This window comes from Mirounga angustirostris, unplaced genomic scaffold (assembly GCF_029215605.1).
Source record: "Mirounga angustirostris isolate CCGP_5_RB_7025 unplaced genomic scaffold, mMirAng1.0.hap1 SCAF_4, whole genome shotgun sequence".
Classification (NCBI taxonomy): Eukaryota; Metazoa; Chordata; class Mammalia; order Carnivora; family Phocidae; genus Mirounga; species Mirounga angustirostris.
Window position 1 is genome coordinate 8248268 of NW_026991712.1, and position 13603 is coordinate 8261870.

A 13603-nucleotide genomic window follows, 5' to 3' on the forward strand; every position below is an offset into this window, starting at 1 on the left:
GTCTCCTGTGGTGAGGTGAACTGAGACACCTCCTTGAGCCGCTCTCTTTCCAGTTCCCCCCACATGATGGACACTGCCCCCAAATGAACAACAACCATCAGGAAAAAAAGTCGAAGATCTTATTAACATATTTGGGGATTAATATATTTGGAGATGGTACATATTGAGCCAACCTTAGCAAAGTTAACGCCTCTTTGTAATTAATTTAGGCTCAGCAAGGAGTTGGCAATTAGTGATATTAATACAAGGGATATGTTTTCTCTGTATAAAATGAGGTTGTATTGCCTTTGGAAATTAAAACACTGATGAGAACACTTTAGTCTAAAGTGACTTGGGAAAAACACAGCTTCAACACTAATGTCTTCCTTCTGGTCAAGAAGCCAGAGCCCATGGCTGAAACTGTAGAACCAAAATTTGAGAAAAACAGTCTCCATTAACTACCAATATTTTCAGGACATGAGAAGGGTCCTGGATGGGCTCCTTCTCACAGATGGAGTTTCTCACAGGTGGCTTCGTGTGGAATTTTTCCTGGAAGGTGGGGAGTGTTTACAAAGGGACTTCAGTAGGGGTAATAGGATTGGTGAACCAGAGAGGACTTCTTTTTCTGACAAGATGATGTGTCTCAGCCAACCTGCAGATGCTCCTCCTACAAGCAAGCACAATTTTTCAATAAAACAGTATATTTCACTAAATGCATTCACCAGCTAATAATAGAGAGAATGAAATTCTCAGGTGCCAAAAAAGAAGCAAAAATTGAAAACCCAAGTAGAAACACTGATGTAGATGCTGTAATTGCCCTGAAGAGGGGCGTGGTAGGGGGCTTGGTGCCTGTGTTAGTCAGGATTTGATTAGAGAAGTGGAGCTACCATGAGTGGTAGAGAATAAGAAGCTTATCGTAAATATTTGACTTTATGCAAATGTGAGGACTGGTTAAACAGCCTGCACAAGGCAGTGCTTCTACATCTGGTACTGGGCTTGAAGTGGACAAAACAAGGAGTTGGGAAGGGAGGTCATGAAGTGGGGGAGAGCAAGGACACACTGGACCTGTGAGGATGAACTGGAGTCTGTCTGACTCAATACCTCTGAGATTTCGCTTGTAATAATGCAGGGCATGTGCAGGGGGATGTTGGTGTCCTTTGGCAGGGAGCCACCAGGAAGTTTCAAGGAAGTTGAAGAAAGTTCTGTGAGTGCTAGAGGCTAGAGGCCCACTACCCGCCCTGTGCCAACAAGATGATCTAGGAGGTCATGACAAGGTTGCTGTACCTGGACCTTCTAAGCATCAACATGGCTTTCACTACCCTTTTCCCTTTGAAGTCTTGCCAAAATGTTTCTTGAGGGCAGTGTGAACCAAAAACCATGCAGATGAGATTTTGAAAAATGTATTTCCAGCTAAATTAAGTTGACAGAGTATAAAGCTGTCACTTAACTTGTGGGTGTGGATCTTAAAACTACTGGGATGACACAGGAGGATGTTCTGGATCCATGACACATGGGGGTTACAGCCCAAACCTTCCCATAAAGCCCTGAACCTTGAATAGACAGGCTTTCAGGGCCAACTTGAGATTTCATATTTTCATTTGTCACCTGCTTTCTCTTATAAATACGTCTTACAAGGTTAGCTATAATTTTAGCCACTTGCCTCATTTTAAGAATGTCCTTATGGTCTTTTTATAAAGATCAAGCTAATTAGGGCTAGATCAGTGATGTTATAGTGAGAAAATTATAGTGAGTCATTTTATCACCATGGTAGGTACATAAGATAAACCTTTTAAAACAACATTGTTTAAAATATGAGGCAATAAATCCAATGTTATGGAACAAACATTTTAAGAATGTTTGTTATACAGCAAACATAGCCTAGTCTCAAGGTTGCAAGTCAAGAGTTCTGGTAACTGTAGTGTTGTAAATCTTTCCGTATTATAAGAAGGTTCTTTGCTTATTTTAGCAGAGTTAATTAGAAAGAAACTCAGCTCTGTGATGGTAAGATACAGAAGAAATGCAGATTTAACTTAATTTTTATGCTAACAGGTATGCTTATATTTGCTAATATTTTCCTTCTTTATCTAGGAAGATATATTGGCTAGCTCAGGGATAATCTTCACAAAGTATCTGAGTCAACAGACTCTCAATTCTAAAAAGTTCTTTATTAACTGCTGAGTTTCATTTAGATTCTACTTCAGAGTTATCTTTTAGCCAAGAATGAAATAAGGAATAAGGGATTTCTGATGCAAAGTTTCCACAGGACAGAAAGACAGGAAAAAAATTCTGGAAGAGGGAGTTAGTTTCTGCCTGGGCTCCAGGAAGGAAGACTAGAGCCTTCCTTGTGGCTGGAAAACCCAGGACTTTGCTTCAAGTGGACCTGGGCCTTCATTTAACATTACCTGTGTTGGCCAAGAAAGTAGCATAAAAGTTGGCCCCAGGCTGAAGATCCTCACGGGAGTTGAGACTTTTCTTGTGGAACAGACTTAAAACACAAACAGGAAATATTTTCAGGGGAAAACAAGCAAAGCCTAAAAGCTCTTGATGAGATGAGTTTATACCAAAAAATAAGCAAACATAATAGCAAGCAACTAGACGGAAAGTATTTGCTGTGTGGGAGAGTCTGTGGATGACACAGGCAACATGATTAGTTGCCTAGAGGCTGAGATAATAGGCAATCTGAAAATGAGTACAAAATAAGCATATTTAAATGATTAAAGACCTAAAATTAAAAATTAAAAAAACAACTAAAGACCTATGAATAAATGGCCAAATTTGAAAAAGAATCTGTTCAGTGTTCTACAATGAAGAGCAATAAAAATATTGCCCTCAGAGAATGGAGAGATTAAACATAAAATTAATCTCAGCTGAAGAAGAATTAGTGAATGGTGAGACAGGCCTGAGAGTCCTTACCCAGACTGTCCCACATGGTGTGGAGATGGAAAAACCGGGAGATTAGAATACATAGATGGCAGATTCAAAAGGTCCTGCTCAACTCTCAGAGTTCCAGAGGGAATAGAGATGGGGCAAGGCCATATACAAAGGAGGAATGTCTGAGAATTTTCTGGAATTCATGAAAAATATGAATCTTTATATTCAAGAAACAATAAGTACAGCACCAAAACATAAAAATAAATTCACTCCTAGGTATATCATATTGAAAAGAAGACCAAAGGGAAGGGGGATTTTTAAGAGTTTATTTATTTATTTTTAGAGAGCTTTGCACAGTGGCAGTATCGTAGCCAATGAGGTTTATCCGAGGTGTGATTATTGCTATTTATTTTTAGAGAAAGAAAGAGAAAGAGAGACAGAGTGCGAGCGAGGTGAGGGGCAGAGGGAAAGGGAGAATCTCAAGCAGACTCCACACCCAGCATGGAGCCCAACACGAGGCTTGATCCCACAACCCTGAGATCATGACTTGAGCCAAAACCAAAATAGGATGCTCAAACAACTGAGCCACCCAGGCACCCCAGGAAGGGGGATTTTTAAAACAACGAAAGAGGAAATAACAGATTTGCTGCAAAGAAGTATCAGTTCTGTTGATAGTGATTCCAGTGATGTCTGGACAGTGCAGCTGAGGCCAGAAGACTATGTAATAGTATTTTCAGTGTATCAAGGGAGTGTGCCAAGCTAGGATTTTATACTGAGCTAAATTATCACTCAAGGAAAAAGATGAAGGACATTTTCATAACCCTTTTCCCTCCAAAAAAATAAGGAAAACCCCAAGAGGATACCTTGGTTGAAGAAACTACTAAATCCTGGAATCTAGAAAAATGCAAGTTAAACTCTGAGCATGGTATGAGCAAGAGAAAGCAAGCAAATCGATCAACACATGGGAAAACCCAAACAAGAACTAGCCTGTGAGATAATGCCCATGATAATGGTAATGAGTAATTTTAGATTTTAACCACACTGTGAAATGAAAGTGTTAAATAATGTAATTAACACAGGGGAGGGATGATCTGAGGGAAGGGGTTCTGAGATCCTTGTGTAGTTCAAGAGGAAGGGTAGAGACGTGAATTAAGTTTAGATTTTATTAATGCAAATGTGCTTGTGAAATCTTAAGGGAATCCAGGAAAAGACGAGAACTAAACTCTTGATAGATTATGGAAACCTTCTCAATAGGAAAAGGCAGGAAAGAAGATTGGAAACAGAATTTCTGAATCACTTAGGACATAGACAAACCCCCAGCCAAGTTTCAATTTGTTGATTTTCCCTATGCTTGTCTGTTTTGTTTCATTGATTTCTAGTTTATTATTACTATTTTAATTATTCCCTTTGATTTGATTTGGTTTTCTCTTTTCAAGCATTTTAAAGTGGGTTTGAATTCCAGCTCTGACAATGTTAAATGTGGACCTTAGCCAGGTTATATGTTCTGCCTTGATTTCTTTATTAAAATAGGATACTCCTGTTACCTATTACATATGGCTTCTGGGAGAGGTAAACACGATGATACATGAAGAGTATTTTCATCCAGATCTAGTATATAGTAAGGACTGAATGAATGCTAGCAGTTGTTAGTAATAAGAGTAGGAATATACATTTAATAACTGCTTTCGTGAGAGAGGCTCACAATAATAAGATACACACTATAATTTTTACCATTTTGCATATGAGAGAATATGAGTTTAGAAGGATTCTATGTGCAAGGAAAATAAATGGCAGAACCAGGACTAAAACCCAGGTTGTTCGGACTCCACCCACAGTCTATGCCCTGAACCACCATGGATTTGTCCTTTAACCAGTAGCTGTCCCTTACCCCGTACTTACTTCTCTGACACCAGCCCTGTGGCAAACATTTTGCTTGCATAATTTTAGTTCCTCTCTATACATTGCCGTGACTTTGATGGTATGGTCCCAGGTTTGCAGATGAGGACTTCGAGGGACAGAGAACTCCACAAACCCAGTAGATGTCCTATGGTGACAACATGGAGCAGTAACCATTCAGACAACCCAAGTTATTTGACCTGATTTTTTTTTATGCTCTTACCTATAGAACCAGACTACCTCTTCAGCTCTTCACCCAATTATTTTTATTATCCAAGTTACAGCTCAGAGACTTAGCTACTATTTACCAGGAACCAGTTACCATCTCTACCACCTTGATGTTCAGCCGGTTTTGACACGGCCTCTGTTTGCTCGGTTGTATAAGACAAATAGAGGAAGCCTCCTGGTGATGTTGATGGTGAAGGTGATGATGAAGGTGGTGATACTGGTTATTATTTAGCACCTACAATGTGCGAGGCACTCTTTCCGAGCATATTTAATAGGTTCTATCAGCCCAAAGGATGAGTTAATCTTCAACTCCACCTGACATTAAAAAAAAAAGGAAGAAGAAAGTCACCCTAGCCTTTTTGTCTTCTTTGGGGGGAATTCACATAATTTCTTAGTTTTCCCACTTTCTCTACCTGCCAATCTAAAGCAAAAAACAGTGGCCTCTCCCTCCTTTGGGGTGAGTTCTTGAGGCCAGATGAGCTCTCTACTAAGACAACACTCAAAGCAGAGTGTCTCAGAAGGCAACACATAAATAGAGAACAGCATTTATTAGCTATTTTGTATCTCCAGGGCACAGAAGTGACTCCAGCCAGACGCCTGTCTGCTGTGCCCTTTCCAGCTGCCACTTTGTATGTTAATTGCACACCCTTAACATTTATTATCAAATCTGCTGGTTTAAATTTTTAAGATGAAGGATGGAAGGCGGTCTTCACTCAGGGGACCCATCTTCAGTCATTTTATGGAAATGAAACTTAGAGTTTGTTTACTGTCGGTCTGTGAAATCCCAGGTGGGGAAATGCTAATTGTAGAGGGTGGGGAGAAGGAGGCGAAGGCTGAGTCAAATATGAACCATAAAATCGGATGCACAAACAGCCTGAATTCTGATTCTTCTCTGCCCACAGTAACCCGCTTGTAAGATGGCATCCCTTTCCTTTATGTGCTCTGTATCCTACGAAAAAGCATACGTGACATACAGATTATAAACATGCATGAACACCTTACCAGAAGTGCCCCTTCAAATTCAAGTCCCTTTTTCCAAGCAGAAGTGGTAAACAGAAGCCAGCTGAGGCATCACAGAATGCTTGTACTGCCCTCACATTTATTTTTATTGATAAAAGAACTCTTCCAGTCTTCGTTTAGATCCTGTTTACTTCTGCCTCTGACGGTAATAACAATGTTCAGTTTGATGAAGGCAGACAGACTGTGGTAGTAACAACTGATAGCTGATACAATATTTAGGAAGACACATTCATTATATTTAAAGTCACCAAAATCTATACTAAGTGAGGGACCATTTAGTCTAGGGAAGAATAGTTCTATACATATATATTATCCATCTTCTGTTGCCACATTCACATCTGCATTAATTCTGAACACACTGCTGTGCTTTGGCAATGTGGGCCATGCTGCGTGACGTAGGGGGTGAGCCTGTGTTCCATTTCCCTCTAAGAGAGAGGAACCGAACAGAGCAGCTGCCGCTGGAAATGCTGTTTCTTCTTGTTTCTTTATGTTTTCTCTGTGTGTAGGTAGTTAGTCATGCAATTAGGTTGAAAAAAAAAAAAAAAGTCTGGTTACGCATTGAGGAGAGATCCCCTTAAGAGAGGATAGGGTCTGTTGCTCATCCTGTCTCTTATTTTCTTTGAAAAAAGAAACAAAACAAGAACTAAAGCCGGACTCCTGGCCCTTCAAACTGTGATTATTTGGGAGTTAGGTGTCAGTGGCCAGGGGACTGCTGGCCAACTCTTGTTTTTGAAACAAAAGCAGGGAGTCATTATATGGAATAATTAACAGGACTTAGCACCAGGGATTTTGATAATTACTTTACATTGCTTATTGTTGTTGTTTTTTATCTTCTCCCAAGTTGTAAATGGTAGACTCTATCACACATCCATTTTGTGGTTGAGGACACTACCATGGTACTTCAACTTAAGACTGTACTTCCATCATATCCTACCCTATAGTAGAGAAGTATGTTCAGAAACTTTATAGGACTAGCAGGAAGAAATGATTAATTCTGCCAGGGTTATTTGGGAAGCTAAATAGATTAAATGACATCTAGTCTGTGGCTTGAGACATTATATATAATTGTTATCAGCTCGTTTCTTCCCTTCAAACCTAGGATATGATGGGCTTGAAATTTCATCTGCATTTCATGTGCTATGTGTATAATATTGGACTCAAGTACCATTGAAAAGAGATAATTCTTTCTTTAATAAATGTGGAAATAAGACCTCTTATCAGCTCGATGTTAATGAGATGCAAATTCATGCCAAGGCAAGAGTCTGAAATGTCTATTCTTTATTAGGTCTCTCTCAGCTAGCTCTTACTTCTTTTCTTCCTATTATTGCATGCCGTAGCAAAAAGTCTGCAACAGATACAGAAGTCTTGCTATACTATCATACCCCTAATGCATGACTTCTGACATCCTCTGTCTTTGACTGCGAGACTCTGGAGAAGGTGATGATATGTTGTTACCTCTTTTAAACACCAAAGTCTGGTTTAGTTTACCTATATATCATCTGTCTTGTTGAAAGCCTTCTCTCTAACTATTTAAAGAAGTTTAGCTTTAAAAAAAAAAAAAAAGATTGGCAATTGTTAGAAGAGAATAGGAGGTCAGCAGTATTTTTTCCTTTTGTGAAGTTGGGAGGTATTACAATAGGTTTATAAATAACTAGATTCGTCCAAGGGAAAGAGGAAAACTTGATGATGCAGGAGAGAGGAGGATTGAGTGCAAGAACAAAGTCCTCCTGGGTGAGAGGAGATGGGACCTAGTGTGATGTGGAGTGGTTAACTTTAAATAGAGACAAGGTCCATTCATTCATCGTAACAAAAGAGAGAGAGTTCATGGGTAAACGCACCATTTGGTTGGATGATTTGGTACAGGAGAGTTGAAGTAGTTCTCTTCTGACTGCTTCTATTTCTGCATCTGAGTGATGGTGGATGTCATGAGAGGCTGGGACTCTTTGGGAGGGTTTGACCAATAAACACACCCCTGAACATGGTTCCTCTAATGAGAAGGATAAACAGGGGTGTAGACATGATGGGCTCCATCTTGATGCCTCTTGGGAGAAGAAGGTGCATGTTCACTTCTTATTACAGTCTCTCTTCTGGAATAGGTTTCTGGATAGTGTGGGTGATAAGGTAGGGGTTGTTTGGGCTGAGAGTTGTCTCTGGGCTCTCCTTAAAGCCTACTGTTGGTGGCATCAGAGTGAGAGAGAGGCTGTGAATTCCAAGCATCTGACTGTAGGTTATAGAGGCCCAGCTTCAACAGGCTGTAGGCTGAGACACCTGGCACCAGGGTCTTCTCTTCTTATTTTTGTTCCTCTTTGTGTGGCACTTTGAATCTGTAACTTTAGACCTGTTTTTGTCTGTGGTGGAGGACCTGGTCAACAACAGCACACACCATCAGAGTTGTACCACCAGGGAAGGAAAGACATTTCCCTGCCTGGTGCAGGTTGGAAAACCATCCCATAGAAACTCTCCAGTAGTGCTGATTTGGGTCACGTGTACATCTTTGGTTAAACCAGAAGGCAGAGGTCCCTGGTTAGTTCACTGTTCACCCCTTGACCAATTGCTATGGCTAAGGCATAGGATCATGTACAAAGGTGAAAGCTTCCTTTTAAATCCTGTGGTGAGTAAAGAGAGGGGTAGCTCCTACCCAAAAGCACAGGCATGATCACAGATAGAATTCTACTGATGTGGACAACTATCCACATCAGTTGACCATGATCACCTATTGCATCCTAGACAGATTCCCTAATTCTCAGCCTGGCCCCTAGGATACAGCTCTAAGTTTCCTTTATGACTGCATCCCCTACTATTCCTTTTCACGTACTTTGCCCTTCCTGCTTGAAGGTATTCCTCTTATTGATCCATCCACTTGGAATAATCTTCATTTCCATCCAGTCAACCAGCCACCCAACCTACTAATTAAGCATTTATTGAGTTCCACCACGTGGTAAGATCTATGCTAGCACAAGAGCCACACAGTGAATGAGACATTGTCTATATAATAAAGGATTTACTACCAGATGGGCAAGACATACATGCAAAAAGTCCAGTATACAACTATGTGAAAATACATAGATATGCCTGTTACAGAAGCAGAGTGGAGGTGCCTGGCTGTGCCTGGGCTACCAGTGGAGGGCTCCTGGAAGGGATGATGCCTGAACTAGCTCCGAAAGTTGCATGCATGAGGAACAAAGGGAATGAGGATGACAGCAAATGGAACGGGGTGGATACCAGTCAGACCTGAGAAACTAGTCACCAAGGGAAAGCCTACAACCTACACATCAGTCAAGGCAAAAGGCAAATGTGGTCCCCTTCAGGAATATTTCCCTGACCTAGAGAGTTTAAAAATAACTTATCTTAATCTATGCCACTCACTGGGCACATTTTAAGATCTTAGTTACGTTGTATGTGTGTTGAATTGCTTGCATATGCTTTCCCTCCTCCTCCTGCAAAGTGAGCTCTTTTAAGAAAGGTGTTGTGGGCGCCTGGGTGGCTCAGTCGGTTAAGCGTCTGCCTTCGGCTCGGGTCGTGATCCCAGGGTCCTGGGATCGAGTCCCGCATCGGGCTCCCTGCTCAGCGGGGAGTCTGCTTCTCCCTCTGCCTCTCTCTCTCTCTCTCTGTGTCTCTCATGAATAAATAAATAAAATCTTAAAAAAAAAAAAAAAAAAAAAAAAAAAAAGAAAGGTGTTGTACCACTCTACCCCAACATCAACCAGCGGGGAATCTCATATGGAATAAACATTAGTAAATATCCTATGCAACAAATTAGAAATGTACCCGTTTAGGACGGGTCCTAGGTTTTCCTGAATTTGACACAAAAGCTTGCCAAGGGACTCTCAGAGGATACAGCGCACATGACGTGGTTTCCATGAAAGCTCTATTGATCTTACTAGAAACTGGCAATGCATTTGGGGAGGGGGTGGCAGAAGCATTTTTATGTATGTCGTAGGTCATTGTAATGGGAAGAATGGCGAAAGCAATTTCACATAGAAACACTCTCCAGCTGCCTATAACTTCAGCTCAGCAAATGTCACCCCACAACTATTTACTACAATATTTATTGCTCTGTCATTAGCTTATAAATAATGTCAACCTGGAGACCGGGGGCTGGGAAGGGACGATGCCAGGCCAGCCGCTGTGATGGAACTGTTCAGAAAGGCAGAGAAGCCCACACTGACATCTGAGGAGGAGGCGTTAAAAGTTAACTCCAGCAATTACCAAGAATCATAACTTTCCCCATAAAAACAGTCTAAGCAAAGCCTAAATAGTGCTTAAAATAGCATTTCTCACCAAAACTCCCTCATACAATCTCAGAACCCAATCGAGATAGCTATATCTGTCAGAGGCCTTCAGGCAAATAAAACTCAAATGGAACTCCTTTGGGTTTCGTACTCACATTGAAATTCTGATCCCAGGCACCAAATGAGAACAGAGCCAATGCTTTATTAGTTGTGTTTTCAAAGGAAGAGGGATGCAGAGAAGTTTGGGGGAAAACCCCAACGTTGATATCATGCAGTATCACTGAAAACCCTAAATGCTGTGGTATGATCTGTCGGCATCATAAGCTAGACTTACACTGCCCCCAATCAGTTTTGCTTTCTGTTCTGTCACTAAGAAAGTAACTTTCTAGAATGATCTGTAGCCATGGTTCTTGCCGGCCTCCAACCTCTCTGATCTGCAGTCCTCTTGGTGGTTTTTTTTTTTTTTTCCCTGCCTACCCTTTAAACATCAGAGTTGCCCATATGTGGAGTGAAGAAGAGAGGAGAGGAACAGGGGAGGGAGGGAAGAGGAGGGGAGAAGCTGTATCTCTTTCATCTGTGAATCTCCAGGCCTAGCACAGACCTGCCTAGGGTGGAAATCAGGAAATACTGGATGGACATGAACAGGTGGGTAGAGGAGGCACTGCTCCGTGCAGGGTGTGTGGGGCGCCGGGCCTGCAGAGGTACACCCAGGTGGTGCAGCATGGCCTTGCAGGGCATGAGCCCAGAGCACAACAACGCAGTATACCTCTGCCACTGTGACCTGCATGATGAGGGAGGAGCTTTTAAACCCCTCCGTACCTCAGTTTCCTCATTTGCAACACAGGGATTATAAGATGTCACTCCTAGTTTTGCTATATGGATTAAGCAAGCGTGATGGGGCCAAGACAGTGCTCGCCCTGGTGTCTAGGATCCAGAGCACACAACCAGTGGTTGCTCTCATCGGTAGGTCTGTCCATCCCTTCTATTTATGTCACATTCAAGTGGTCCCTTGAACATCCTGAAATGATGTCAGTCTTCCAGGCCTGAAGGAACGTGGGGTGGGGGAAGCCCATGAGGTTGGCCTATGGGCAGGCACTGCCATCACAGCTGGGCATGTGGGGTCCCTTGGAGGGGGACCCAGGGCTGTTGCCACTGGGGAGGAGGAGGAGGCAGTGACAAGGCCAGGCAGCATCCGGTTTTCAAGCCCTCTGGGACAAATCAATATGGCTGGCTACCACCAGAGGACAACAGTGGGGCTCTGCTCCAAGGTGGGTGGGGTCCCCTCCTCACCATCAAATCCTTTCCTTTCTCCCTCCCTTCTTTGCTCACCCCCTTCCCATAGCTCTATCATCGCCTGCTGCTCAGCCCTTCATCCTTTCTTTTCCCCTGCAGCATAATGCAGAGTTCTCTCTCTTTTCCGCTCTTCCCATCTTCCCATGCACCCTTCCTTCCTCTCTTTTCTCGGAATTGAAACCCTCCATTTAAGACAGCTTGGCCCCTGTCAGAGGTGCCCATCACACATCACAGCCTCCATCCCTTTCCACCCCTGCTCCCTTCCTCCTACCCTTGTGCAGGAAGCACGTGGTACCACTTACCATGAAGGGCCTGGGCCCAGCTCCTTGCTTGCCCACTCTCCGACTGAGTGGTTTGGGGAAGATTTGTAACCCTAATTGCATTCAAATTTTCTCATTTGTAAAATGAGAATAATAATAATACCTGAATCATAGTCTAGTGAGAATTACATGTGTTAATCCTAGCAAGGCACTTTATTTTTTAAGAGTCCAGGAGGTCAGGAAATATTTTACTGATAACCAGGAACATAGCCATAAGAGAGGGAAGACACATGACTGCAAACTAAAGCCCAATAGCTAGCAAGGGCTCTCTGGGCAGAAACACTGCATCTTAGGGTCCTTGCACACAAGACTAGGCATTCAGGACAGGAGGCAGTGAGAGGGTATGTGATTCCTGAGAACAGCCCTGACGCATAATTAAGTAAGGTCAAACCAGGCACGGGAAATCATGCAAAAAATAGGAGCTATGCATTCAGGGGCTGTGGCCACCATCTTCCCCAAGTGCCTGAGCCAGGTATATTGTCTCTAGATCTGTTCTCATGTTCCCATCTTCAGGTTACCAGCTTTTTAAGAGTGAGATCTGAGGTGGGCGCCTAGGTGGCTCAGTCGGTTAAGCGACCAACTCTTGATTTTGGCTCAGGTCATATTCTTAGGGTCATGGGATCAAACCCCACATGGGGCTCCACATTCAGTGCAGAGTCTGCTTGGGATTCTCTCCCTTTCCCCTTTGCCCCTCCCCCTGCTTGTGTGTGCTCTTTCTCTCTCTCCCAAATAAATAAATCTTTAAAAAAAAAAAAAGTGAGATCTGAGGATCTAAGTCTGGAATTTTCACCCTGGTCCATATGCTCTGTCATCCCACATGGTCCCACCTCCCTCGGTGCTGCTGCTGAAACCAGTTCATACCCATAGTCCATCAAGGACTCTTGGGCTTTGACATTCACCCTTATGGTCCCTCCAAGGGACCCCACATTCCCAGGAAGAATGTCTTACCCTCCACTACTGCATTGTCAGAGTTGCTCTGCTGAAGTTTTTCTCATCTTTGTCTGATTATCTCGCAGCTACTATGATCACCTGTTGTGAAATATTTTTCATCCAAGGCATCTGGCTCATCTCTGGTTAAAAATATTGCCGAAGTGTGTCTGTGACACATTCATGGCTGTTGCCACCGTGACACAAAATACCTCTGTAAACGGGTGGGAGAGTCTTGAGTTCACTTGTTTGCTAAGCAGGAAACAAGAAAAAGACCCGAGATGTTTGGCCCTTGACCCTGCTCTGCTAGATTTCAGTGAAAATCTATTAAATATTTGAAACCCAGTCCTTGAGGCAGAGGCAGGGAAGGACAAGGTTTGCTTGAACTTTTTACAAGAAGAGTTCAAATTTTCTGACCACATGAGCCCCAAACCTTAACCTTACCTCTGGCAATTTTTTTTTTTTTTCTATAGGTTCAAGGCAGAGAAAAAATAAGAAGCAAAGGGAAACAGTATAAGTTAGAAACTTGGATAATATCTGTAATTTTACGGCACACACAGAGCAAAATGGTCAGCTTGTGATTTAGAAGTAATGCAAAAATGGCATTGATTATCATGTCACAGAGCCAGTGAGCTGGTTGGTCCTGGCATTGTCCCACCCTGTTCTCACATGACCGATGGGATTTGGTAGTGAAGGGCATCTCTGTTCTCCCAGGAGGAGGATTCAGCCAGAAATACTGTGCCTGACCCAGTTGAGTATTTTACTGTGTGTTTTTATTAATAATTATGAAACTATTTTTGTAGGCTTTGCTAATAAACTATAGAAATGACCCCTGAA

At 42.4% G+C, this 13603-nt stretch overlaps 1 pseudogene; it reads left to right on the plus strand.

The window, feature by feature from the left end:
* Positions 1-3195: 3195 nt before the first annotated feature.
* Positions 3196-3259, plus strand: LOC129046498 (U4 spliceosomal RNA; annotated as a pseudogene).
* The last annotated feature ends 10344 nt before the right edge of the window (positions 3260-13603 follow it).